We start from the raw sequence: 26,872 nt of genomic DNA on the forward strand, positions 1-26,872 counted from the left end.
TATAGTGCAACTTCTTTTGCTTATATTATATACCCCCAGAAATATGGTGCTTTTTGTTCTTTTTTCTTCCTTTCTGATTATCTTAAGGCCTAGAAAAGTTCACCTTCACAAAATTCCATTAAGTTTTTATTAAAATGCTTATGTCTAAAGATTAATTTTCTTACAGTATTGAAATCTGAATTCATAATGGTTTTCAAAAAACTAAGGTGTTAAAAATTATTTTAGCATTCCCTTCTCTAAGATATTTATTTTTGATATTTCATTTTCCCTTTAATCTCTAATACTTCCCTCTCTACTCCAATGCTCCTAATTCTTTTCTTTCTCTCTCTCATATACACACACCACTATGCAGAATTATACTGTACTTTTCCTTTCCACAATCCTAGAATTTAAAAAAAATTTTATACTCCACCTCAATTGCAACAAAGTTGCAATTTGCATAATATATTTCACTTGAATGTTTAAGTCATAGCCCCTAGCAGAAACTATGTATTGCAAAGTAAATTTTACAAGAAAAATTTAAAACTAGAAAACAGTAAATAAATCATTTTAGTTAAGCAACTGTTTTAATGAGAAGTTATCATTAAATGAAACTAAAAGCCAAGTATAGTAAAATACAATCTACTTAACCAAGCAGAGTTAAGTGATATGGTCATATATGGTCATATATTTTATTATAATATACAATATCCCTTTGTCCAATTTCTTTGAAAACAAAAGGAAAATGTTATCAGAAGCAATCTGTGTAGCACATTGGACTCTCCCAGTATGGAGATGCTTTGGACAATTTGACTTAGAGATAGAATAAAATTCTTTTCACACACACGAAAAAAGAAAGAAATGAAACACCCTCGCCAGGTGGCTCAGTTGATTCGAGCATCATCCTGTGGACCAAAAGGCTGTGGGTTCGATCCCCAGTCAGGCCATCTATCTAGGTTGCAGGTTTGATCCCCAGTTGGGGGTACGAGCAGGAGACAACCAACTGATGTTTCTCACATCAGTGTTTCTCTCATTCACTTGCTCTCTCTTTTACTCCCTTAAAAAATCCATAAACATAGCCTCAGGTGAGGATTGAAAGAAAAAATTGCTGTAACACTATTAAAGTAGCCTAATTAAAAAAGTTAAGGACAGTTTCTTAAGACCAGTAAATTTCACTCCTAGATACAGAGTGGACAGAAATGGCTGCACATGAGCATTAAAAACATATACAGGAATGTTCTTAGAAGCATTATTTGTAAATATGAGAGCATAAAGCTATACAATAATATTCATCAATAGTACAATAAATTAAGGCATAACGTACAACTGAACACTAAAGAAATAAAAATCAACCACAGATCCACGCAGCATAAATAGGCATCACAAACACACTATTAAGTGAGGGTGGCTAGAAAAAAATAGAGGGTGATTCTGTCTACATGAAACTCAAAAACAAACAAAGCCTTAACTGTAACATTTCAGGACACAGTCTTAGTAGGTAGAAATATTTTTTAAAAACAAGCAATTATAACCATAAAAGTCAAGATACTGGTTCATTTAGGATAAAGGATGAGTACTGCAATTTGTAATGCAAATGAGCATGCAATGAAGGAATGTCTGTGGTGCTCACAATGTTCTGGTTCTTGACCAAATTAGAGTGTCACAGTGTTTACTTTATAAATATTGAAGCAGTACATTTGTTTGATGCACTATGTTTTATTTCACAATTAAAAGTTCTCTTCAGAAAGCCAATGAGCCCTAGCCAGGTAGCTCATTTGGTTAAGAGCGTCATCCCAAAAAGCCAAGGTTGTGGGTTCAACTGCCTGTCAGGGCACTTAAAAGGAATCAACCAATGAATGCATAAATAAGGGGAACAAGAAATCAATGTTTCTATCTATATATTTCTCTATAAAAAATCAATTAAAAAAAGAAAATGAACCCTGGCTGGCGTAGCTCAGTGGATTGAGTGTGGGCTGCAAACCAAAGCATGGCAGGTTCGATTCCCAGTCAGTGCACATGCCTGGGATGCAGGCCACAGCCGCCAGCAACCGCACACTGATGTTTCTCTCTCTCTCTCTCTCTTTCTCCCTCCTTTCCCTCTCTCTAAAAATAAACAAATTGTAAAAAACATTTTATTAAAAAAAAAGAAAGAAAATGAGAAAAATCTACTAGGCATTTTAGACAATCACTACAGCTTTAAAAAGTTATATATAACCAGTATACATAATCAGTATGAATAACTTCTAATGGTTCACAATACTTAACTCACCTGGGCCTCTGTGCAAATGGTTTCTGCTCTACTCTTACTTGCTCTTAATTAGTATGAATGCCTGCACCTTCCTCGAACTTTCTCTATCAGCTTGTTTAATATTGGAAAAAGATAAAACTCTTGGGGTTAATCTTACAAATCTGAGATTTCCAATTAGTGATATGCAAACCACTTGTGGCTAAGGAGCAGTTTCAGGTGTTACATAACAAAAAGTTTTTAATCTAATTAGTTGTTTATTTTCTATTTATGGCAAGTAAAATTAGTTTCCCTATTCACTATAACATTCTAGTTTCCTTTAAAAATGAATGCAGGGGAAAATGACAATTTAAAAATTTAAATAGCAGTAAGTACCAGTAAAAGGTGGTAAATACTTATGGCAAAAGTGTTGACATTAGTCCCTGGATAACTGATTCTGAAAACACTGCTATATCTATAGCTTTGACAATAGAATTCTAGGATACTTATCTTACAAACCCAGTTAAGCCATGTAGAAAACAATATAAATTAAAATAACATCTACTCTTCTGTAAAGCCTAAATAAATTACTGACCAAACCCACAAACATGACTATTAATAACAATAATTAACTAACTGACCGAAGCAGCTATAAATGCTTAAGAAAAAAAAGAGTAAAACTATGCATTCTCTCCCCGGTACACAACTGCCCACAACAGAAAAAAGCATAAAATTTCCTTTCTTTTTTGCATGTAATTTATTTTTAAATTATATTTTATTAATTATGGTATTTCAGTTGTCCAAATTTTTCCACCTTTGTTCCCTTCTACCCAGCCAGCCCCCAACTCCCTCAGGCAATCCCCACAGCATTGTTCATGTCCATGGGTCATGCATATAAATTCTTTGTCTACTTTACATCCCCATGGCTATTCTGTTAACTACCTATTTGTACTTCTTAATCCCCTCACCTCTTCACCAACTCTTCCACATCCCTCGCCTATCTGGCAACCATCAAAACACTCTCTATACCCATTATTCTATTTCTGCTGTACTTGTTGCTTGGTTTGCTTTTTAGATTCAATTGTTGAGAAACATGTATTTATCATCATTTTATTGTTCATAGTTTTGGATCTTTTTCTTAAATGAGCCCTTTTAACATTTCATACATTAATGGTTTGGGTGATGACGAACACCTTTAGTTTTTGCTTTCTGGGAAGCTCTTTATCTGCGCTTTGATTCTAAATGATAGCCTTGCTGGGTACAGCAATCTTGGCTGTAGTTCCCTGCTTTTCATGACTTTGAATATTTCTCGCCAATCCCTTCTAGCCTGCTAAATTTCTTTTGAGAAATTGGCCTTATGGGAACTCCCTTGTAGGTAACTAACTGCCTTTCTCTTGCTGCTTTTAAGATTCTCCCTCTATCTTTATCTTTAACATCTGGCATTTTAATTATGATGTGTCTTGGATCTATCTTGTTTGAGACTTATTTGCATCTATCTTGTTTGAGACTCTGTGCTTCCTACACTTGCATGTCTATTTCCTTTGCCAAATTAGGGAAGTTTTCTTTCATTATTTTTTCAAATAGACTTCTAATTTCTTGCTCTTTCTCTTCTCCTTCTGGCACCCCTATGGTGTGAATGTTGAAACACTTGAAGTTGCCCTGTAGGCTGCTTGCATTATCCTCAGATTTTTTTGGATTCTTTTTTCTTCTTGTTATTCTAATTGCTTGGTTTTTGCTTCCTTATGTTCCAAATCATTGATTGGATTCTAAGTTTCATTCACTCTACTATTGTTTACCTGTAAATGATTATTTTAAACAGTGTATCCTTCATTTCTGCCTGGATCTTTTTTATGCTGTTGAGGTCTTCACTAAATTCCTTGAGCATCCCAATAACCAGTGTTTTGAACTCTGCATCTGATAGATTGCTTATCTCCATTTTGTGTAATTCCTTTTCTGGAGTTTTGATCTGTTCTTTCATTTGGAAGATGTTTCTTTCTCTCTCATTTTGGCAGCCTCCCTGTGTTTGTTTCTATGTATTAGGTAGAACTGCTATGGATTCCTGTCTTAACAGTGTGGCCTAATGTAACAGGTGTCCTGCAGGGTCCAATGTCACAACCTCCTCTATCACCCAAGTTGGTTACTCAAGGTGGGCCCTATATGTGGGCTGAGTACACCCTCCTCTTATAGTTGAGTCTTGATTGCTGTTGACAGTTCATTGGAAAGGGTTTCCCCAGGCCAGTCAACTGCAAGGACTGGCTATGACCACTGACCACCAATCTCTGCCCTCCATGGAGGAGCAGCTATGCAGGGACAGGGTGGTGGTGCTCCGATATGGTCTGTAGCTATCTACTGGGTGGGCAAGCCAAACTCACACCCCACCCGTGTTCTGCCAGGACCACACTTCATGAGCTTTAAAGCAATCTGAGATGGCTGCTACTTTGCTGGGCTTGGAGATGCCCAGGCAAAGCCAAGCTGTGAATCTAGGCTGACTGCTGCTAGTGCTGGGCCTGGTACTGCTTACCCATTGCTTGTTTGATAGGATTTAGGAAGTTGTGAAGCATGAACCAAGACCAGCCATTCATATGGAAAAGTCATGGTTAACAGCTTGAGTGTGCCTGTAATTTGGGTGGGACAGAGTCTCAGGGAATCTCCTGAGTGGGGCAAACAGTGTTAGCCACGTTCATGGAGTCTCAGATATGGCTTGTGGCTCCATGAGGAGAGTGCTCAGTAAAGGGACAATGGCCTCTGCCTGCCCTTCTATCTGAGAGAAAGTTGTCTACCTTGTCTAGCTCCCACCTTGATGGCAGACACTTTAGTTCCTCCCTGTATGCCACTGGTGTCTTAAACTGCTACGCTAGTGCTGCACCTCAGAGAGAGTCAGTCTGATTACGGTCGTGTGTTGGGTTCTTTAAGGGTAACTGCTTGGGACTTGAGCAGTTTCTTCCACTGACTCAATTCCTGCTGGTTTTGAAGCCAGAAGTTACGGGGGACTTATCTTCCTTACATTGGAACCCTGGGCTGGAGGGCATGGTATTGGGCTGGGACTCCTCACTCCCAAGATATCCCTCCCTAATTTTTATCCACCACACATGGGTGTGGGACCAGCCTGTTTTGTGAGTCTGCCCCTCCTACCATCTAGATGGATGTAGGTTTCTTTAATTCCATAGTTGTCAGACTTCCATTCAATTGGATTTCTGATGGTTCTGAGCAATGGTTTTCTGTATTTTAGTTGTAGTTTTGATGTGGCTGCACAAGGAGGCAAGCTGTATTTACCTATGCTGTCATCCTGACCTGAAATCAAACTTTCAAATTAAAGCTACCCTGGGCTCAAATTCTCATACCAACTCACTGTAAGACTTTCTAGAAATTTCTCTCTTTTTTCCAACCTTCATTCCTCAGACATAAAGTAAGTGTAATAATATGTACCTTCTCCAAATTACTTCACACTTTTGAGCCTCACTTTGGAATGGAGATAATAATATATCCCTTCCAGAAACACTGTTGTAAGGATTTGGGAATTGTGTAAACAGTTTTTCACAATAAAATATACGTAATAAGCATTAATAGTTTCCCTCTTCCTCGATTTCTCTTTTCTTTTTAAATGCAAGAACATAAAGCCACACAGTATTGTTCACCCTGACCCAAACCTTGACCCCAAGTAAAATCCACATGCTATTACTTAACCTCATTTTATCCTTTGGGCAATCTTAAGTGAATAAAGTACAGATAGATATCTCCATTTCACATGTAAACTGAGGCTCAAAAAACCAGAGTAGCCCATATGGATCAGTACTGGAATTAAAAACAAAGCCCACATTTACCATAAATAGTTATCATTGACTTTGATATTACAGACATTTTAGTACTAAAGAAATCAATTCTACTTATAGGAAAACTTGTAGTGTTTTCAGAAAACAAACCAAGAAACAGAATATGATTTTATGATTCTTTTTTCCAGAGATGGAAGGAGAGAAAGACACAGGACCTAAAAATCCCTAAAAAAGGTGAAGCTTATTTTGAAAGGAAGAAAGAGAGAAAGAAAGAAAAAAGACAAAAAAAGAAGGAAGGAGGGAGGGAGAGGGAGGAGAGGGAGGAGTGGGAGGGAGGAAGGAAGAGAGAAGAGAAGGAAAGAAAAGCAAAAACACAGACATATACTCATTTATATAAAAATCTAATTCCTAAAGTTGGAAATCAGTGTTTACATTTTCAAAAAAAGTAGACATTTAAATTTTTCTTTTGCGTCTCATTCTTCAGAAGTAATTCATAATAAAGAATTATTACTAATGACTTTAGGTATAATATGGCCATGTTAGTCCTTACCAAAGAACTGACAAGATGGCGGAGCAGAAGAACCGGAGAAGAAGCGGGCCTTCCACAAGTTCACCTACCTCAGTGTGGATCTCAACCAGCTGCTTGACAGGTACTGGGAGGAGCTGACGCAGCTGTACAGTATCAGTTGTCGGCGGCGACTGAACTGCAACCTGGGGAGGAAGCAGCACGCACCCTAAAGCGCCTGCGCAAGGTCAAGAAGGAAGTACCGCCCAGGGAGAAGCCTGACGTGGTGAAGACACACCCACGGAAAAAGATCATCCTGCCAGACCCGGTGGGCGTGTACAATGCGAAGACTTTCAACCAGGTGGAAATCAAGCCAGAGATGATTGGCCACTACCTGAGCGAGCTCTCTGTCACTTCTAAGCCCTGAAGCTTGGTAGGACCGGCTTCAGGGCCACTCATGCCACTCACTCCACCCCCCACCCCTACTTCATCCCTCTCAAGTAGCCAATAAAAGCACAGACTTACATTTTAAAAAGAATAATGGTCATATGTTTATCTTTCAGATGTCTAAAATTTGTTTCAAAATAAGGGAGAGGGGTATGGGTAAATATGAAACACAGCACGTGACAATTTTGAAGCTGGTTAATAATTATGTGAGAATTCACTATTCTGTCTTTATATGCATGCTTTAAGTTTTCCATAATTAAACGCTATTTTTAATAGGTTAATAAATTTTGACCACTGTTCTTTGGAGCACTTTTTCTTGCTGTATTGAAAATTTTCAAGTAACCACATTCACCTAATAGAAATCCAGGTCTTTAAACATTCAGCATTATATTTTTGCATTTGACATAAGCAGAATTTCATTATTTTTTTCTAGCTGTAGTACTAAAATGCTGTGATGCTATGATTCTTGGTTGCTAATAGCAGCTAATGTTGTGTGACATTGAAATCTAAACAAATAGACATTCTAAACATTCAGATAAAAAGAATAGGCAAGCTGAAACCCTCATACATTGATCAGGAGAAATGGCATAACCATTTTTGGAAAAATTGGGCAATTTCTTAAAATGTTACACATAAATTACTACATGACCCAGCAATTCTATTCCTAGGTAACAACAAAAGAGAAATGAAAATATGTCTACACCAAGGCTTGTACACAAATGTTCAAAGCAACATTATTCACAATTAAGTGAACTGCAGCATTATCCACATTTTTTCACAAAAAAAGTGGAAACAACCCAAATGTTCAACATCAATCGGTAAATGGATAAACAAAATGGACTAACTCTTTGGCAATAAAAACGAAAAGTACTAAAACATGGCAGTACATGAATTATCCTCAAAAACACTGTTAAATGAAGGAAGCCAAACACAAATGACCATGTATTATACAATTCCATTTATATGAAATGTCCAAAGGGGGCAAATTATAGACATAAAATACAAATTAATTATTGCCTAGTTAGGGATGGAAATGAGAAGTGACTGCACATGGTCCCAGAATTTTATTTTGGGGACGATGAAAATATTCTAAAATTAGATTGTGGTGATAGTTGCACAGTTTTGCAAATTAACTTAAAAAATCACTGAACTGACACATACTTAAAAACAAGAGCATTTAATGTTACATAAATTAAACCTCAATATAACTATGAAGGAGAAGGAGGCAAGGAAGAGCAGGAGGACTATAGTGCCTGTGGGATGATGGATGAATGGATCTCAAAGAAGTAACTTGATCAATCTCAAATCCAGGATTGACTACTAAATCCATATTCTTCCTCCAACCAGGGAGGAAGCAGTAAAATCAATATATCTTAATCACTGTGCAAGGATAAATTGAATGTGTTAGTGAAGCAGTACAAAGGACACAGAAAAGATTCCTTTAAAACTGAAGTAAAGTTATGGTGAAAAAAGAAAGAGGAATCAAACATAAGAAACTTCATCTGTAGAATGAAGAAAGTAAATACAGAAAATCCAAACAAGGTGGCATGGGAAGCAGGACCCAGGTCTTGTCTGGCTATGTGATATCAGAAACCAAATTAAGTAAGTAGTAAGAGTGTTCAAACATATTAAATTTGGCAGTTTGTCTCCAACAATGTCTGTGGATAGTGCCCTGACCCAGATCTGCTGTAGTGCAGACAGATTTACCAGGCTATCATAGCTCAATAATACTGACACTAAGATGATATAGCTCACTTGGATTCATTCCAGGTTTATGGGTCAATCTTCAGATTATATTCTGTGTCTGATACGTATCTTCCTACAGAAGGAGAATGCACTGATTGGCGAACACAGTCCATTTCATTTGAAAATTACACTTCTCAGTGTATACCAATAATGTGACATCCTGCTTTATACCTCAGACTTGAAGTCATTAGAAACTCAAATCACTTCTGGATGTAAATAAAAAACTGGACTTCTAAACATATCAATTCTGAGAACCAGCCTGGTACATAGTTCATCAATTCCTGCGACACTTGAGAACTGACTCATCAGGCAGTCACAGCCTTCCCTAGAGACACTCTTCATCCCTGCTACTTGCCTCTGAAAATTGCAACTTGTATTTTGTTCCTTTTATAAACTGGATGAATGCTGTTTAGAAATCTGCAAATGTATAAAATGTCCCCCCAATTCAACTGCTCATATTCTTATTTCATAGTACTGTTACATTAGCTTATTTACTAGCCAACATCCTCTGAGATGACCAGGAGGACATATATGCTTATTCCCAATACAGTGAGGCAGTGAAGTAAAAGTTAATTTACAAAGGACATGCCGGTAATAAACAAACTAACTTGAATTAGAATTCAGGTCTTTGGTCTCCAAATACAGTAGTTCTTTCTACTTCAGACACTGCAACTGTCTAAAAGGCCAACCAAATAAAACCAAGAAAACCTATGCTTCTGCCAGGAAAACCAATGATTATCTTTTGCAGTCTTATGAGAAGTCAGAGAAATCTTCTAATAAATAAGAAGGATAATCTTCCAGGGATCAACACAGATGGTAGATACTATAGAGAAAAACGCTCAAATATGAATAAAGGAGCCCACCCAGACCAGTGTGGCTCAGTTGGTTGGGCAAGGTCGCCGGTTCATTCCTAGTCAGGGCACACACCTGGATTGTGGGTTCAGTCCCTAGTAGGGGCGTGCAAGAGAGGCAACCGACAGATGCTTCTCTCCCACTCTTTCTCCTTCCCTTCCCCTCTATCTAAAAATAAATAAAATCTCTTAAAATAATTTTTAATAAAGGAGAGAAATAACAGATTTAAACATAATAGCAAAGAAAGTGCTAACAGAAACAAATAGTTCAATTTGGAACCAAATAAGGATTTTAATTTTATATGTAAATGAAACAAAGGTGTGCCTTCTTTTGGAATCTTGTTTAAAAGCTTAATGCTTCTTGTATTTTTTATTAAAAAGATAATCCTTTTGATAAAAAATTACCTTCTAGAGGGTAGGCCTCTTGTAGTAGTTTTCCTCGCTAGGTCAGTGTTCTAGGAACCCCTCTGTATCAGTGTACCAGCTGGCATTGTTGTAAGAGGCTGTGTTAGGTTTCAGTAATTTTTTTTTTTTTGAAGACTCTTGAAACCCAATTCCTATTTCATGATAGGTGACTTAGGGCACATCTGTCCACTTGGGCAGAGTGTTCAGCAGTTTTTGATCCCCCCCCCAAAAAAAGCATGAACCCCATGCCCCAACCTCCCTATTCACCAGATGTTGCCCCAAGCCACTTTTTTGTGTGTTACCAGATGAAAAAAGTCCTCAAAGGGAGGTGTTTTGCCGGTGTGGGAGAGGTAAAACAAAGTGAGCAAAAGCACTAAAAGGCATCAAAATTGAAAAGTTCTAAAACTGTTCTGAGTAGTGAAACAAAGATCTTGATAAATGTATTTCATCAAATGGAGAGTACTTTGAAGGTGACTGAAGTTTAAACATCTACAAATACACAAATTTTTATAAATAAATTCTAGGGTTTTTAGGGTCCCCCCTCCTAGTTAAGTAAAGGTGAAGTTAATGTTTTGGTTCCATTACCAAAGTGGTATTAAGAAGCAAAATATAACCAAAATATTGAAATTGAGAATAGGCTGACAGTGACCAGAGAGGAGAGGAGAGGGGATAATGGGGGAAAAGGGTGAAGGGGTTATAGGAACAATTATAAAGAACACATGGACAATAACAAGGGGGGTGGAAACAGGGGAAAGAGGTGGGGAGTGCTGGGGTGGTGGGGAGGGATGGGGAAAAGGCAGAAAACTGTACTTGAACAACAATAAAAAAATGTTTAAAAAAAGAAGTATGCTATTGAGTCGCCTGGGGCAACTCCAAAGGTGCCTCAGGGCTAAGAAAAAGGACCAGGATACAGGACAAAGACATTGTTCTAAGACTGGTTGTTCCTGCTTTGTGGAAAGGCACTGACTCACGGTGAATCATGAATGCACCTGCGCAGAAGATACTACATGACCTCTGCTTCATTGTAATATCATTATAATAAATTAACATCGTGCAATCTCCTTCTCCGGTGGTCAATTAAGGAAAATCATGGGAGACCACATGAGCAGTACCTTTAAAGTAATATAACTACTTGTTCATGTGCAATAAAAGCCTGCCAAAACTAGCCAGGAAATATCTGCCCTATGAATACAGAATCCCTCCAGCCCTGGAGGTCAATCTCTGCTTGGAGTTGGCCTACTCCCATGTTCCATGGAGTGTACTATCGCTTAATAAATCTGCTCTCTCTTTCTGCTATAAACTCTGTGTGTTCAGTTCAACTCTTTGTCCATGATTACCAAGAACCTGGTTACCTGTGCCCACCTGTGACTCTATGATTCAGCAACTCCACCCTAGGTATATGTATCTGAAGAAATTAGCATATGTCCACCAACAGATTTGTACAAGAATGTTCACAGCTGCTTTATAATAAGCAAAAATTAAAAATAACCCAAATGTTCATGCACAAAAGAATGGATTAATACATTTAGGTGTAGTCATACAGAATACTACATAGCAATAAAAAAAGAATTGCTGATACAAGCCACAATATGCACAAACTTCACAGATGTCATGTTAAGTAAAAAAGACCAGACAGTAAAGTACAAAATTAACTGTAGACAAAAGTTAGAACTGGAATGGATACGGGGATATAGGAGGAAGAGATAATTGAGAAGAAATAAAAAGAACCTTCTGGAGTGCTAGAATTGTTTTATATCTTGATCTGGGAGGTGGTTACATGAATAAAAAATTGTCAAGTTTATAAGTAGTATACTTTATGTATTAATATGTTATACTGCAATAAAAAAAGTTGGCATAAGATATTTGGAACATTTTATACAACACAAAACTTCCTTTAATCTTAAATTTTAAAACACCCAACTATTCCAAGAATGTAACTATAAATGAAAAAGTAATTTTACACTAAAATTAGCTCATACTAGATTCAACCAAAATAATCACGATACATCTTTCAAATTTTGGTCTAAAATTTCTCTTAGTTTCCTGTACATTTCCAAGGGTTGAGCACAGCAAAACATCAAGGTAATCTCTATCTAGCTTCATGTCAATTATTTCATCTTCCAGAAATAAAATAGTAATTAAATCTAAGTCTCTCAATGAACAGATATAGTCATCTACTGAGAGGGGAAGTGATGAAGTAAGGGGGCTAGAAGAGAGAAGTCTTTATTGGTTAAACAGATAGAATTAAGAGAAAAAAGTAGAAAGCAGCTTAATGTATTTCAAAAGTTACAAGAGAGTCCAGGCTAGATAAGAACATCAAGAAAGAGGGAGAAAAAAAGAGGCTTCAAAAGGCTAGAGGGCCCTACAAGACTGAGAAGAAATTGTTAATGTCTTTTATTTTTACTTTTAAAAAAAGATTAAAAAAAAAAAGCTCAACGACATATGCAGAAATTCATGAATAAGTCTTTAATGGCAAAGTACCATTTCTTATTATTATTTACACAATGGGATGTTGCTGCCTAACAATTCAAATTTCCTTATTTAAGGTTACTAAAAAGCTTCCAAGTGAAAAAGGTCAAGTGTTGGTATTATAATCACAAATCTATATATCCCTCAACATTTCTATGTAAATCCAATAATTTTTAAAAATATTTTGAATCAACATAGAAAGCTTCCAAATCATTCAATGAACCACTACCAAAAATCTTATTGTAAGCAAATCAGTCACCTGACATAATCAATATACCACCCTTTAAAAGTCAAGCTTTCTTTTTTTACTGTGTTTGTTTCTATTTAAAATAAGATCATAGGACAAAAGAATTATTTCCTATTTCTAAGCTTTGTCTAGGTTGACTTTAAAATGAAATTGATCAGTAACAATATGTAAGGAATGGATGAAGTAATAAAGTAGAAAGGAAAAAGGTGGCTGAAGAGATTTAGGAACTAATAGCACAATAAAAAAAAACTCAGGAAAGAATGGTTATTATTAAGCATATCTGAACCAATAATGAAATAATCTCTAATAAGTAGGCTTAAAGTTTAACAATAAAGCTATGTCTACAGTATGAATCTAAGTTACTCAATTTGGTGTAATTTAAGTACCACTTACTGAATGTCTATTATTTTGCTCAACACTGTGCTCTGCTACTATGGAACACACAAAAGTGACATACCTCTGCCCTGAAGACACTTAACAGTATATAAAAGAAAGCCACATCTGAATTACCAATTTATCCCAATACAAGTAGTCTTTAATTAGATGCCAAACAAGTAAAATAAAGTCACAATAGGATATTTTCAACTTAACCAATGTGGTTATTTTTCTTGGTAAAGGTCATCTCAGAAAGAGATGATTATTTGGGGAAATGAATTAACCACCAAAAAAGGATGATTATGTAAAAAATACTATCAGATATGACAGGAGTACCTGATATTTCTGGGAAGCCTGGCTATGACAGGGTCTAAAGAAGCCACACTCCTGCTGAAGGGTAGTGGTGGTAAGAGATTTGGGTTTAATACGTCAAAGGAATTATACTCAAATACATATACATGCATACACCATTTATACATGCAGAAACTTTGTCTTGGTTAATAAAAGTTCAGTATTGGTTTTGGGTGATGGTTACTATTCTTTTAATACAACGCAGCAAATCTACTAGCAAACTGTTTCCCTAAGCTATGTAAATTAAACTAGAATTTACAGTGCAGTGTGAAAAAAATGACAGCTGGGTTCTCCAAAATTAAGATATATTTACCTGTAACTTACTCAGTACTAACTGTGCTGCTGGTAGTGACCTTAAACCCTCAAAACATACATATCCAAGTGTCATCTCTTTAATTCCATCACTGAGCTTACACATAGGGCCTAAGAAGTATTTCTTACCTGTTGCCCTCTTTTTGGCATTGCAAATACAAATTTTCAGCCACCAGAGATCTGCTCCAAAAGGTGAACTTCCAGAACACAGAAACCATTCATACTATTCACACTAGTACTATCAGTAGTACTAGTCATCCATTTCTACCCATATCATATGTTAAATGGGCTGGTATGGGAAGCTTCTTGCCATCTATCATGATTCACCTATTCTAACATATACATTTCCCCCTTATTTTAACATTTCTGAGAAACAGAATCAATAGCATTTTATAATTGTGCTGGACAGACAGCAATTAAACATAGCTGTCAAGGTTCATCCACTAATTCAATCATAGCTGTTCACCATGTACTGAGTCATCTGCATTGTTAGTTACATGCATGCTGAATTTAACTACCTTTAAAGAATCTCTTAAAATATTATTCTATAATTTGGCATTGATTGCTTCTCAGTTTTTTGCTAAAATCAAGTGTATAATTTGGCACTGCAATGAAATTACTGTGCACAAAGGTACAAAAATTGAGATTAGTAAGTGCAATATTCATTATCGCTAGAAATAATCCCAATTCCGTATTTTCTTACAAAGCAATAAAGTTATTTATAGGATATGGGAACAGCCACAAGTAAATGAAGCTGTATTATGTTTTGTTACTGAGATACATACAAAAGAAAAGCCTATCACATGCCAAGCAATGCAAATGAAGGCAGAAGAAATTGCCAAATCTGTGGGAATAGATAAAAGATTTCAAAGCAGTGAGTGGCTGGTGCAACCAATTATAGACTGCACATATATTTGACATATGTTTTATTCTTATTAAATGCAAAATAGTGCTGCCTTCCATTAATGGTACATCAGGTTGCATGAGCTAAGATTTTTTAAATCAGTACCCTTCATTCTTGTTCTTCCCTCCAGTCCTCCTCATTTTAGGATGCACCACCATTCATTCAATTATTAAAGTCAGAAACCTGGAGATCATCTGACTCATCTCTCTCCCTCGTTGTCTACTCTATCTCCAAAACACATATAGAATCAGAACACTTCTCATTTTTACCTCTATTACAACCATGGCCCAAGGCACTATTACCTGTCACCTGGACACTGCAAAAACCCTAATCCTCCCCTCCTCCACTCCACCCCCACCACAATCCAGTATTCACACAACAGATAGGGCATAAGTTCTCAACCTTGGCACTCTCGACATTTTGGACTAATAATTCCATTATAGGAGGCTGTTCTGTGCATTGTAGTATGTTTAGCAGCATACCTGACCTCTACCCCCTAATACCAATAGCATACACCCTCACCCCCAGCTGTGACAACCTAAAATGTCTGCAGATATTGCCATATGTTCCCTGGAAAGCAAAACCACCTGCAGTTGAGAACCAGTGAGCTAGAACAGTGTTTTTTAGATGTTTCTCATTTTACTTATAATCAAATATGTACCCCTTAAGAGTTCTTGCTGACCCTAACATAGTCTACATAATACAGACTCTGGCCTACCTCTCTAACCTCATGTGAGGCCACTACATTCTTCTTGCATTTTGCTCCCTCCAGTCACTATGACCATCTCTCAGTTCCTAAAATATCAGAGCCATTTCTGCTAAAAAGACTGTTGCCTTTGCTCTTCTTTTTGCCTGGACCATTCTTGCCCAGGTTCTATGCCTGGCTCAGCTTAAATTTCATATCTTCAAAGATGCCTTTCCTGACTTTTCCTATTTAATGTATGTATCCCATTACTACCCATCATAGCATTTCACATTTATTCTCCTTTTAGCATTTACCACAATATATGGTTATTTTATGTGTTTACCTAATAATTGATTGTCACAGGAGGATATAAATACCTTGTCTGCCTTATTTCCAACATCGACCTGAGATAAAACAAACAAATATGCAACTGGCAAACCTTAAGTACTAGATCAGTTGGCATCGATGATAATATCAGAACCATCCCCCTCTCACTCCCCAACTATTTTTATGATCATTTCCCCTTGAAGTAGAGAAGAAGATAGGTGGGGACAGAAAGAGCCTAACAAAGCCCCTAACAAGAGAATCAGCCTGTCCTTTGAAGCCAAGCACTGACTTCTTTCTAGCTATGAAAAGTCCTAAATGGCATCTTCCAATATAAGGCTGTTTTGTCTATAATGAAAATCTGTTGTTTAGTATAGCTACTTTCATTAATTATCTTGGCTAGATCTTCTGGATAACTTGCTGCAGCTTCTGTATCAGTACTTTTATGTTATGGAGCAGCTTCTTTCCTTAAACCTCAGGAACCAACTTGCTAACTTCAAACTTTCTTCTGCAGCTTCCTGACCTCACAGCCTTCGTGGAATTGAAAAGAGTTAGGGCCTTAATCTAAATCAGGCTGAAAGGAATATTGTACCTGGTTTGATCTTCCAGACCACTAAAACCTTCTCTAATCAGCAATAAGACTATTTGGCTTTTTTATCATTCATGTGTTCACTGGAGTAGCACTTTTAATTTCCTTCAAGAACTTTTCCTCTGCATTCACAACTTGGCTAACTGATGAGCACAAGAGACCTAGCTTTTGGTATATTTCAGCTTTCAACATGCCTTCCTCACTGAGTTTAATCATTTCCAGTTTTTGATTGAAAGTGAGAGGCACACAACTTTCTTTCACTTCAACACTTAAGAGGCCACTGTAGGGTTATGAATCGCCCTAATTTTAATATTGTGTGTCTAAGGAAATAGGAAGGCCCAAGGAGAGGGAGAGAGATGGGGGAACAGCTGATCAGCGGTGCAGTCAGAACACACATATTTATTGACTGCCATCTTATATGGGCATGGTACATGGTGCCCCGGAATAATTAAAATAGTAACATGGAAGATCTCTAATCACAAATCACCATAACAAAGATTATATAATAAAAGAGTCTGAAATATTACAAGAATAGCCAAAATGTGACAGACATGAATTTTGCAAGTGCTGTTGGAAAAATGATGCCAACAGACTGTTCAATGCTGGGTTGCCACAACCCTTCAATTCGTGAATAGCACAATACTGCAAAGTACAATAAAATGAAGTGCAATTAAAAAAAAAGATATGCCTCTGTTAATATTCAATTTCTGAACCCATCTTTAAATTAACCTTGAAGGGAAAAATCTAAATTACTGTTTGACAACAACAGCATTGATTACTAAAAATACCTACTACATCTCTAATACAAATTTACTTACAGAAAATAAAACAGTAAACTGAGTCCATGATTAGACTCAAAAAATAACAAAGGACAAAGTATTTATAAACTAAAAGTCTACATAACTTTTAGTTAATGATTTGAACAAAATGATTTGTCTTATATTCCTTTTAATCTATTCTTTCTGATAGCATTCTGTGTATGCATTTGAGGGTTTGGAGAAAGTGATAAAGGAGTACATTACAAAGGGAACATAAGGGAACCCAGGGTCTGAATCTCAGTTCTGCTAATTACTATGTGACCTTTGGAAAATCACTTACCTTCTCTGTGCCTGCGTTCCCTCATTTGTAAACTGAAACTTAATAACAGTACCCATACCTCATAACAATGGTACCCATCACATAGGGTGATTGTAATTATTTCAGTAAATATATGTAAAATGCTTAAAACAGTACCTAGTATGTGGAAGTACTATCAACATATTGTTTCTTTGCATTACTGTGGTTAATCACTACCGTACCAGACAGTACACATACGAAACATGTCCATCTTTGCAGAAAGTTCCATTGAACAGTACTGTATCAGACTACAGGATAGTTAGAATGTCTGGTGAGATAATGTATATTATCATCTCTAATTTTTTTTGGAAATGCTTGGAAATAAAAACACTCTAAATCCAAAATATTCTTTAATCTACAATTTGATGTGTAACAAAAAACTTGGAATTCAGTCCTATTTAACAAGTCATATATAAAAGGGAACTGGGGAATGAAAGAAACTGTTTATATTCTGAGAGATAATCAAACAAATGGATTTTTTAATTCCCTTTCTACCCTGCCCCACTAACCTCTCTTCCTCAGCACATGGTACCATGATTAGAAAATGAATTACATTCAAATAAAATTATCAACATATTAACAAAGCAAAGTTATGATACAGTTATATATATATACTTCTTTAATGCAGTAAATAAGGTCTACAACATCTATAATATGAAAGGACTTCTGATTTCTATTGGTAACAAAGTCAAAGGTATTTCTTACACAACTGTGATTCATTGCTTATATTCAAAAATCAAACTAAATGCTAAATCTCACTTAGCAGGTAGTGAAATAAACATATGATTGTTTTTCCATCTAAGTTCATGAACTCTAAGTTTAAAAAAAAAAAGACTGCTTAAAAGACTACACTTCATTCACAAAAACCTGTAAAACCCACCACTTCCTAGGTAGGTACTTAATCTCTCATTTGTGAAACGGGAATAATACCTACATAAAATTATTGTGTTATTTAATTATTATCATGATACCTGACATAATATTTGATGCATTCTCAATAAATGTGTACACAATCATTAGTAACCAAGTTTGGACAATTATATAGTTCATGACCTTCACTGTGCATCAGAAACTCAGAGATTTGATATCAGTTATCTGGAGTAGATCCCAATCACTGGTGTATTTTTAAAGCTCCCAGATGATTCTAATGTGCAGCCATGGACCTAAGGACAAAGTTCAAAATCTAGTTTGGCACACTAGACACTCTGGTCACTGCTTACAGCTCTATATTTTAATCACTCCTCCATAGGCACTGTGCTCTGAACACACTCAGTTAATGCTTCCTCAAGAAGTGGGCTATAGTAGTGGCTCTCCAACTTCAGCCTGCATCAGAATCGCCTGAAGAACCTCCTGAAACACAAATTGCTAATCTTAGGTACAAAGACTTGAATTCTAAGAAATTTTCAGGTAATGCTGACACTGCTGGTGCAAAGACCACAGCTTGAGAAACCAACGGGCAACATTAGATCACAAGCCTGTCCCTTTGCAATTACCTGAAATGTCATTCCCATCTCCATTATCACACTCTTGCCTAGCTAGCTTACACTTCTCTTGCAAAATTACATAGAATTCAATTTCAGGAAGCATTTACTCACTTCAACAAACCACCAAGGTATTTGTTACCTAGTATAAAACTTGGATACAAAACAACACACTATAAAATGTTCTTAATGTACACTAACGCGCAGGGTAGTTATCTGCTAGTATACACAAATTCTTTTTAAGAATTAGGGAAAAAGGCCTCCTTTGGGCAGGTGAATAAGAAAAGGGTAAAAAAGCAAATGGACAGTCTGTCAAGCAGACTAAAATCTGGATTTCAGTCTCCACCAACTCCCTTGGGCAAGCACCTTTATGCGGAGCACCAATTTCACAATCAGTCATGGCAGTCCTTGCACAGCATATTACCAAAACAGAAAGGAAGAATACTCAGACCAAACCTGGATTTGAAAAAGCGTGAATCAGAAAAGGATTTTTAGAGAATCTATCACCTAAATTCTGTATCATAAATTGCATTCTCTGTACATCAGAAAGACAAAACTGTGCTTTAATGTCTTTACACCCATTTATGGCTCTTTGTAGATGTTCAATAAATGTTTGAATAACTCATATTAAATAAAACTATGTGAAAACATGTGCTAATCTATCTCTCATCAAATAGAGAAGTAAACACATACACAAAGCTGGCACCAAAAACTACCAGGGGTGTCCAAATTGTGGCCCACAGGCCGCATGCAGCCCAGGATGGCTAGGAATACAGCCCAACATAAAATCATAAATTCACTTAAAACATTGTGAGATTTTTTTGTGATTGCATGTCGCAATGTATTTAATGTGTGGCCCAAGACAACTCTTCTTCCAGTGTGGCCCAGAGATGCCAAAAGGTTGGACACCCCTGCATACTATCTAATTATTAATGTAATCGGTCTGTATACTTATCAGCTAGGGGAAAGCATGAATTATATGAATAACCAGTTGGGAGACAAGAAGGCCAAAGAAGCCTGCTGATAACATAATTAGGTTTTTCCAAACTAAAGCCTTTCAAATCAAACATTCTACATTATGTATTCAGAGTTGATTTCCTAATTATTTCAACAGGTACTAAAAAATTTAAAAGAATCTTTGAAACAAGGTCCAAAACACTAATTTTACCATGAAGAAACAAAGGCCCCCAAAAGGCAATAACTCAAAGAAAAAGAGGTAGTTAGTACTAGAGCTGTAATTAAAACTCAAGTCTCTGGCCCTAGTTTTCTCTCTCCTGCATCATGCTGCCTTTACATTTACAAAAAATTTTTAAATCATAACTGAAAAAAAAAATTCTTAGGTTAACCAGGGTTTTGTTTTTTGTATCCCATTTTTATGAGGGGGGAAAAAAAGCAATCATCTACCATCTTATTTTGCCTAGTAACTAACTCAAAGAGGTAACGTTCAAGATATGTTTTGCTCTTGGTAAAGATTCATTCCTTGTCTCTTTGCAAAATTATATACACAAAAAAATCAAATAATAATCAAGTCAATTATAAATAATAAAAAATCAAATAATAATCCTGATACAACCATCAAAGTTTCTCAATTACAAAGAAAGCATTACACTGCCTTTCTAGAATTTGATACTTTCTGAGGAAAGAAAAAGAGCCTGATTGTTTGAAATATATTTAATAATAAGCAGAAAAAATACTGGCCATAAATCCTCATCTCTCAATTAACAACAGTAGAACATTCTCTGACCATTCCCATTAATCAAGTTTTTATCAGTTCTATGTGCAGATAAAAACCAATTACCGGTATCAATTAAAATTCTTGACTTCTGGAAAGTAACCTCATCATTTATTTAGATTATAATTTTATTTACATTTTAAATTTAAAATTAATGCCCTTTCAATTTATATAAAATGTAATATAATCTAATACTTAAAAGCTACCTTTTTAACCTCTACAGTAATCCATAACGGAGGCATGCTTTTATTATCCCCATATTACAGATGAGAAAACAGGCTTAGAGAGGTTAAAAAAGTTGCCCAAGTATATATACCTGGGAGGGGGTAAGTTAGAATTTCAAGCAGGCAGTGTGACTCGAATGTCAGGAACTCTCTTGCACAATGGATAATGGCATTCTTAGCCACTTACCATATGACAGTGCTTCTTTCATCTGTGAGCATAAACTTTTAAATTGTTCCTAGCAGTACAAGGTACACAGTAAGGCACTTTCTTCCCAAGTTAATGTTGGATTTAACACTAAAGTAGAACACAGCTTAAGATGTTCTTTAACTTTCATATTGTTCACTGTCATAAAAATGTTTGCACATTTGCTACTTCATACTATCTCTCCTAGAGAATAGAAGAAGCCTATCTTTCAATGCTCTGAATGAGACAGGAAAAATAGTAACCTGATATAATCAGGCATCACTCTCAGAGGAAAAAAGAGGGGGCATGCTTACTACCCATTATAAAGATTCAGGTTTCCCCAAGCTTGGGATTCCTCTCTTAAAACACAGTCCACTCACTTAATGTGTAGGTGTCACATCTTCACACAACCTGTGCAAAGTGGGGCTCATAGATCTCATACAAATGCTGATTCCGTGGTGACTGCTACTGCAATAATACACTGTTCTTCATCTCTGATCATAAAGTCTCATGGCTCCTACTAACATTCAATAAAACTGTGACAGGATAACTTGTGTGAATCCTAAGATGACGCCTACTAAGAATGGCTCCAGGTGACTAACTGGACTCAAATTTTTTAAAAAGACAGAGCCTAGCAGCCATTTCTACAGGAGGCCTCTCATGCAAACTGCACTTCAGGGAGAAGCCTGCACTGAGCTGCCTACCTTCACTGTGTGACTGCCATCTGATCCAGCCCTTATAAGAAATACTATTTCAAGGAATAGGACTAAGACTTACCCCATCCAATCAGAGTTGTGCAGCTTTGACCAACCAGAGCCACTCTATTCTGACCAATCAGGACAGTGCCTTTCGGAGCCCTCATATGCATAAGGACAGGCCAATCAGAGATCAGGGGCAGGGACTTCTGTCTATATAAACCAACTCCCCTCTGCTCTGCGTGCATACTTTACTTCTCCATCAAAACTAAAAAGTGCATCTCCAGGCTAAGCTAAAACAATTAATATTTTGCACTACAATAGAACAAAGCAGTCCTCTGCAGACCAAAACAAACTGGCACAGATGGAAGCACATGAAAGCACAGAATGTACCAGCATACTGCAAAGCAAATCAGCAAGGAGCAGAGCACAGCTGTCCAGATGGAGTAAAGCCCGGCCCCAGGGTTGCCTCACAACTGTGCTGTATCACAATTGAGCTGTTTTGCACTGAATAAAGTTTCCTTCCTCACCACACCACAAATTAGGGATTCCTGTTGGCCTTGAATTGTCTCCAAAGACCATCCATTGACCATTATTTTACACTTGCTAGCCTGTAAGTGGGGTATAATCTCAGACCCTTCACAGAATTTTATAGGTGTTAGCACATAATCAACATTTATTACAATTAAAAGATTCTAATTCAATATTGCCAAAAGGATAAAAAAGCAAAACTCAACTATATGCAATTTTAAAGAGTTGCATCTTAAATACAAAGAGTTTTAAGTAAAGGATGGAAAAAGCTATATTATGCAAACTGTGTAATACAAATGGGGGAAGGGCAGGGGAGAGGGGAAGGAGAGGGGAGATGGCAGGGGGGAGAAGAGGAGAGGGAAGGGGAGAAAAGGGGTAGGGAGAGGAACGTCTGAATTCTATGACCTAGGTTCCACTTTAAGAAGCTAAAAAAAGAGCAAAGTATGTATAAGAAAAAACTGATAACAAAAATAAATGAAATAGAGGACAAGAAGGGAGAAAACTGACAATGATTATTTGAAAAGATGTAAAAATTGATAAACGTGAATTACACTGGTAAAGGGAAAAAAGGAACACATTAGTACCACCAAAAATTAAAGAGGAGATACCACTACAGATCCTACAGACATTAGGAGGCTAACAAGGAAATAACTTACCAAAACTAACATAAAATGAAACAAAATCTGAATAGCCCGTGTCTACTAAAAAAACTGAATGCTACCAAAAAAACCTCACAAAGAAAATTCCAAGTCCAAATAGTATCACTGGTGAATTCCAGCAAACATTCCAGAAAGAATTTGTTGGGAACCGCCCTGACTGGTATTAGAAGCTGAAACCCCCGCCTAGGCTAAGGCTAAGGGAACACCCTTGGAACTGTAAGCCAGCAAGGAGACAAAAGCTTATCTCCCTGGCAGGAATGCTGCTTCTGCTGCTTTATTCATGACTGAACCCCAAAAAGCTTGGTTGGTTAGCCAAAGACGGGTAAGATTCCCCAAGGGGGGAACGACCTAAGACAGGCACGATCACTTTGGGAGGCCCCCCCAAAAGGACTTGGGGGGCTGCAGCAAAAGGGGGGTGATGGACCCTCGCTCCTCGGCTTTGACATAGCCTGAGTTCTCAGCGTCTGGGAAAAAACCTCCTTGTCTCCCAGTTGCCTTAGTTCCCTTGCTCCACCTAAGCCTGAAACAATGACAGGGTGGTGCAGCTCTGTACTGAGAAATGCGGATTCCCCAGGGTGATCAGGCCTAAGAAAGAACATGTAAATTACTGTGAAACCTTCTTTGTTTAGAATGCTCTCAGTTGAATGAGAAGGGTCTTAGGAGGAAGTTATTTTGTTCCTCAGTCTTACAGTTCTTTGACCCCTGACTCAATAGACTGGCAGAGTTCTTTGTTTTCTATGGTTCCTTACTTCCCCCTAATGAGTACTGTACTTTACCTGAATTATTATGCAGAATGAGCCCAATAAAAGCAGGTATGAACTGTAAATCAGCATGCTCCCCACTAGGGAGGGTGGCCATTTCATCCCTACTTCTCCACAGAAACTAGTTTGTCTCTGTGCATGTTTTTTCTCGCGTGTTTATCGTCGAGCCATCCACAGCGTTCCGTGATCACTGCTGGCCGGTGACCCACGCAACAAGAATTAATGTCAGTATTGCACAAACTCAGTAAATAGATGGAACACCCCTCAAAGTATGAAACCATCATAATCCTAATGATGAAACCTGAAAGACATTATAACCAAAGAAAATTATAATACAGTATCTCTCATGAAGAAATATCCCAAAATTCCCAGCAAAAGATTAAATACAAAAAGGATAATATACTGTGACCAAGTGAGGTTATCTTACATTATTTTAGGAATCAAGATCATTTTAACTTTTTTAAAAGATTAATTTTAACTTTTTAAAACTACCATTTATTTATCCATTTTACCACTCATGGACACTTTGTTTCTAAATACTGACTACTGCAAACAAGGCTATTATAGACACTTTTATTTATATCCTGATATATAAATACAAGAATTTCTCTTATAGGAATGTAGACAGAAGTGTAACTGCTAGATTTAAGGTACCTATACTTCCATTTACTAGATAAAACAAATCCATTTGCAAAATGACTATCAATTGATATTCTTCACATGCTCACCAACACTGGATATCAGGATTTATGGCTTTACTTTGCACTCTCCTAATTACCAATGAGAGTATAATTCAGTGCTTTTCCAACTGTGGATCATGGCTATCTCTTAGGCAAGTTGCAACCAACATTCTTCATTTGGAAAAAAAAAAAAAAAAAAGAATACCAGAGTGCACACCATAAAATGTTGTTTCATGAAACTTATTCTCATTGTGTGTTTGTACTGAGTCATAACGTAAAATGCTTTTTTAACTGAGCTTCTAGTAAGTTAAAAAGCCATTAGTATAGTTTTTTAATTACAACAAAACTCCTTAGAGACGTTTGGGCCACTAACTGGTGCATCATTTAGGCCTACAGCACAAAAGAATGTCTTTTACAAAGAAAGTAGAACATGAGATGTCCTTCAAACACTAACTGGCAAGAACAGAATTAGAAGAGGAGGAAAAAACCTGAGGAAAGCAATAAGGAAGGAATGTATTACATGGAGAAATACTCTATAAAACCAACTGGACTATGACCTACTTAAAGCTCACTTAAAAAGAACCACATTTTTCAATTAGACAAGGCTTCTGTCAGTGGTGAAAGATAGGAAGCTGGAATCCTAGCCTCTTTAACTACCAAAATGACATAACTGATACCTCCTACTCCGTAGACACAACTCTAATTCCCACTTCAAGAATCATCTCTTTCTGAGGCTTGTGCAAGGGCAGTTTAGGTCTTTGACTAATTTTCCCTACAGAAGGTACATCAGAGTAGCAAGAATTATCTAAATTCTAAAGATTTACGAGTATATTTTTATTCCACTAACAAAGATTTACCAAGCCCCCGCTGTATCACCTCTCTATTAAGAAATTAAACTGTATCTCCCCAACAGTTTTAACACCTGACTTTATTCTTTAAAGCTTGATACCTTTTACTATTGGGTTGGCCAAAAAGTCCATGTTTTTTCCCACAAAAGACACATTTTTCATTTTCACCAATAACTTTATTGATTTGGATATTTTGAGTTTGTCAGCTATCTCCCACGTGGTACAACATTGATTGTTCTCAATTAATGCCTCGATTTGATCGCTATCAACTTCAACTGGTTTACCCAACCATGAAGCATTGTCCAGTCAGAAATCTCCAGCACCCAATTTTGCAAACCACTTTTGACACATGCAACCTGTCACAGTACCTTCTCCATACACTGCAAAATCTTTTTTCGCTTCTCAGTTGCATTTTTGCCTTTCTTAAAATAATAAAGCATACTATGCCAAAAAATGTTGCATATTTTATTCCATCTTCAATATTAAAATGGCTACACAAAAATTTGCCAATTTTGATGTGTTTTTTTAATGCACACTGACATGACAGCTGTCACAGTACAATCTAACAAAACTCTTTTGAATGAAATTCAAGACAACTAAGCGCTACTACAGCCATCTTATGGGAAAAAAGCCAAACACACTTTTTGGCCAACCAAATAAAACTGTCCTAAATGCCTCCTCTTGAAATATTTTGCTTCTTGACGTTGTGGACAAAAGGGGAGCTCTATAATAAATCTAACTGAAAGTAACATCACAGCGTGATCTGATCATAGATTCCTAACTGGGAAGGTCAGGGTGGTAGTCATGGCTCAGATCTGTAACTTGCCTAGTAAAAGGATATCTTTGCCTTAAGCAAGCCCTGTTGTTTTGGTATATCTATGATTAACACACCACTGAAATGCCTCTTTTCCAGATCCCTGGGAAGCATAACTACCCTCAGGAGAGCACATAATCTTGGTAAGAAGTATCCTATAATTCAACACCAGGCTTGGTCTTGCTTTATCCAACCTTCATGTAATCTTCCTTATGTTCCCTCCTAAATTCCAAATGTCTAAGAAAAATTGCAAGTCATTCTCTGAAGCAGGAGATCTTGCTTCCCAGTGCTGCTGTCAGTTTGGCTCAAATAAGCTCCTAAAAATTCTCTACAGGTCTTGATGTTTCCTATGTTGACAGACTGTTAAGCCATCGTACGTACCATGACCAAACTTCCATTATCTTCTTTTTTCTACCAATATCTCTACTTTGCCATTTTCAAATAACTATTCATTTCCATAAGAATGTCCTCCTCACAAGTTGCTGCACCAATCACACCACAGCAACTGTGTGGTGCAATGACTGTATGATCTACCTGTCTCTAAATAAGACTATGACTTATTCTTTAACTTCTCTGAGATTCAATCTCTTCTCTACAATGGGTAGAACATGTATCAAGGAATAATAAGATTGCAATAGTATCTTCCATTGCCTTCCTTCTTTTTAAATGTTTTAACTTTAATTTTAGTTTCCTTTAAATGCAATAAAACACTTCACAGAGGGAGACACTTAAACTGAGGTAGCAGGAAATATGGGAAAAGAAAAAGTGTGAAGAAAGACAAAATAAGTATAAGTAAACTTATGGAGTGGAATTACAGTTCTGCCTATGTGATCTCCTCATTTGTCCAGATTCTAAAGAGGCAAATGTGAAGATGCTTCTTTCCCCATGGCAGGCAAAATACTAAGAACCCTCGATGCCTCACATCCCCCTGTCTAATACCTTCCTTCCCTAGAGTGTGGGAGAG

At 36.8% G+C, this 26,872-nt stretch overlaps 1 protein-coding gene and 1 pseudogene across 4 annotated transcripts in view; one reads left to right on the forward strand and one right to left on the reverse strand.

Moving 5' to 3' along the window:
- The window catches only part of LOC123830414, a 64,127-nt pseudogene extending 57,145 nt beyond the window's left edge, over positions 1 to 6,982 (forward strand).
- STAG1 (stromal antigen 1) overlaps positions 1 to 26,872 on the reverse strand; it is a 387,806-nt gene that overhangs the window by 357,900 nt on the left and 3,034 nt on the right. The window contains exon 2 of one of the 4 annotated variants that reach the window (XM_045856707.1): positions 6,592 to 6,684. The exons of the other annotated variants lie outside the window; for them this stretch is intronic. The gene's annotated coding sequence lies outside the window, so the exon portion shown is untranslated. The remainder of the gene's footprint in view (positions 1 to 6,591; positions 6,685 to 26,872) is intronic. 4 annotated transcript variants of the gene reach the window in all.

This window comes from Phyllostomus hastatus, unplaced genomic scaffold, assembly GCF_019186645.2.
Source record: "Phyllostomus hastatus isolate PE091 unplaced genomic scaffold, TTU_PhHast_1.1 phas_scaffold_129, whole genome shotgun sequence".
NCBI classification, from domain to species: domain Eukaryota; kingdom Metazoa; phylum Chordata; class Mammalia; order Chiroptera; family Phyllostomidae; genus Phyllostomus; species Phyllostomus hastatus.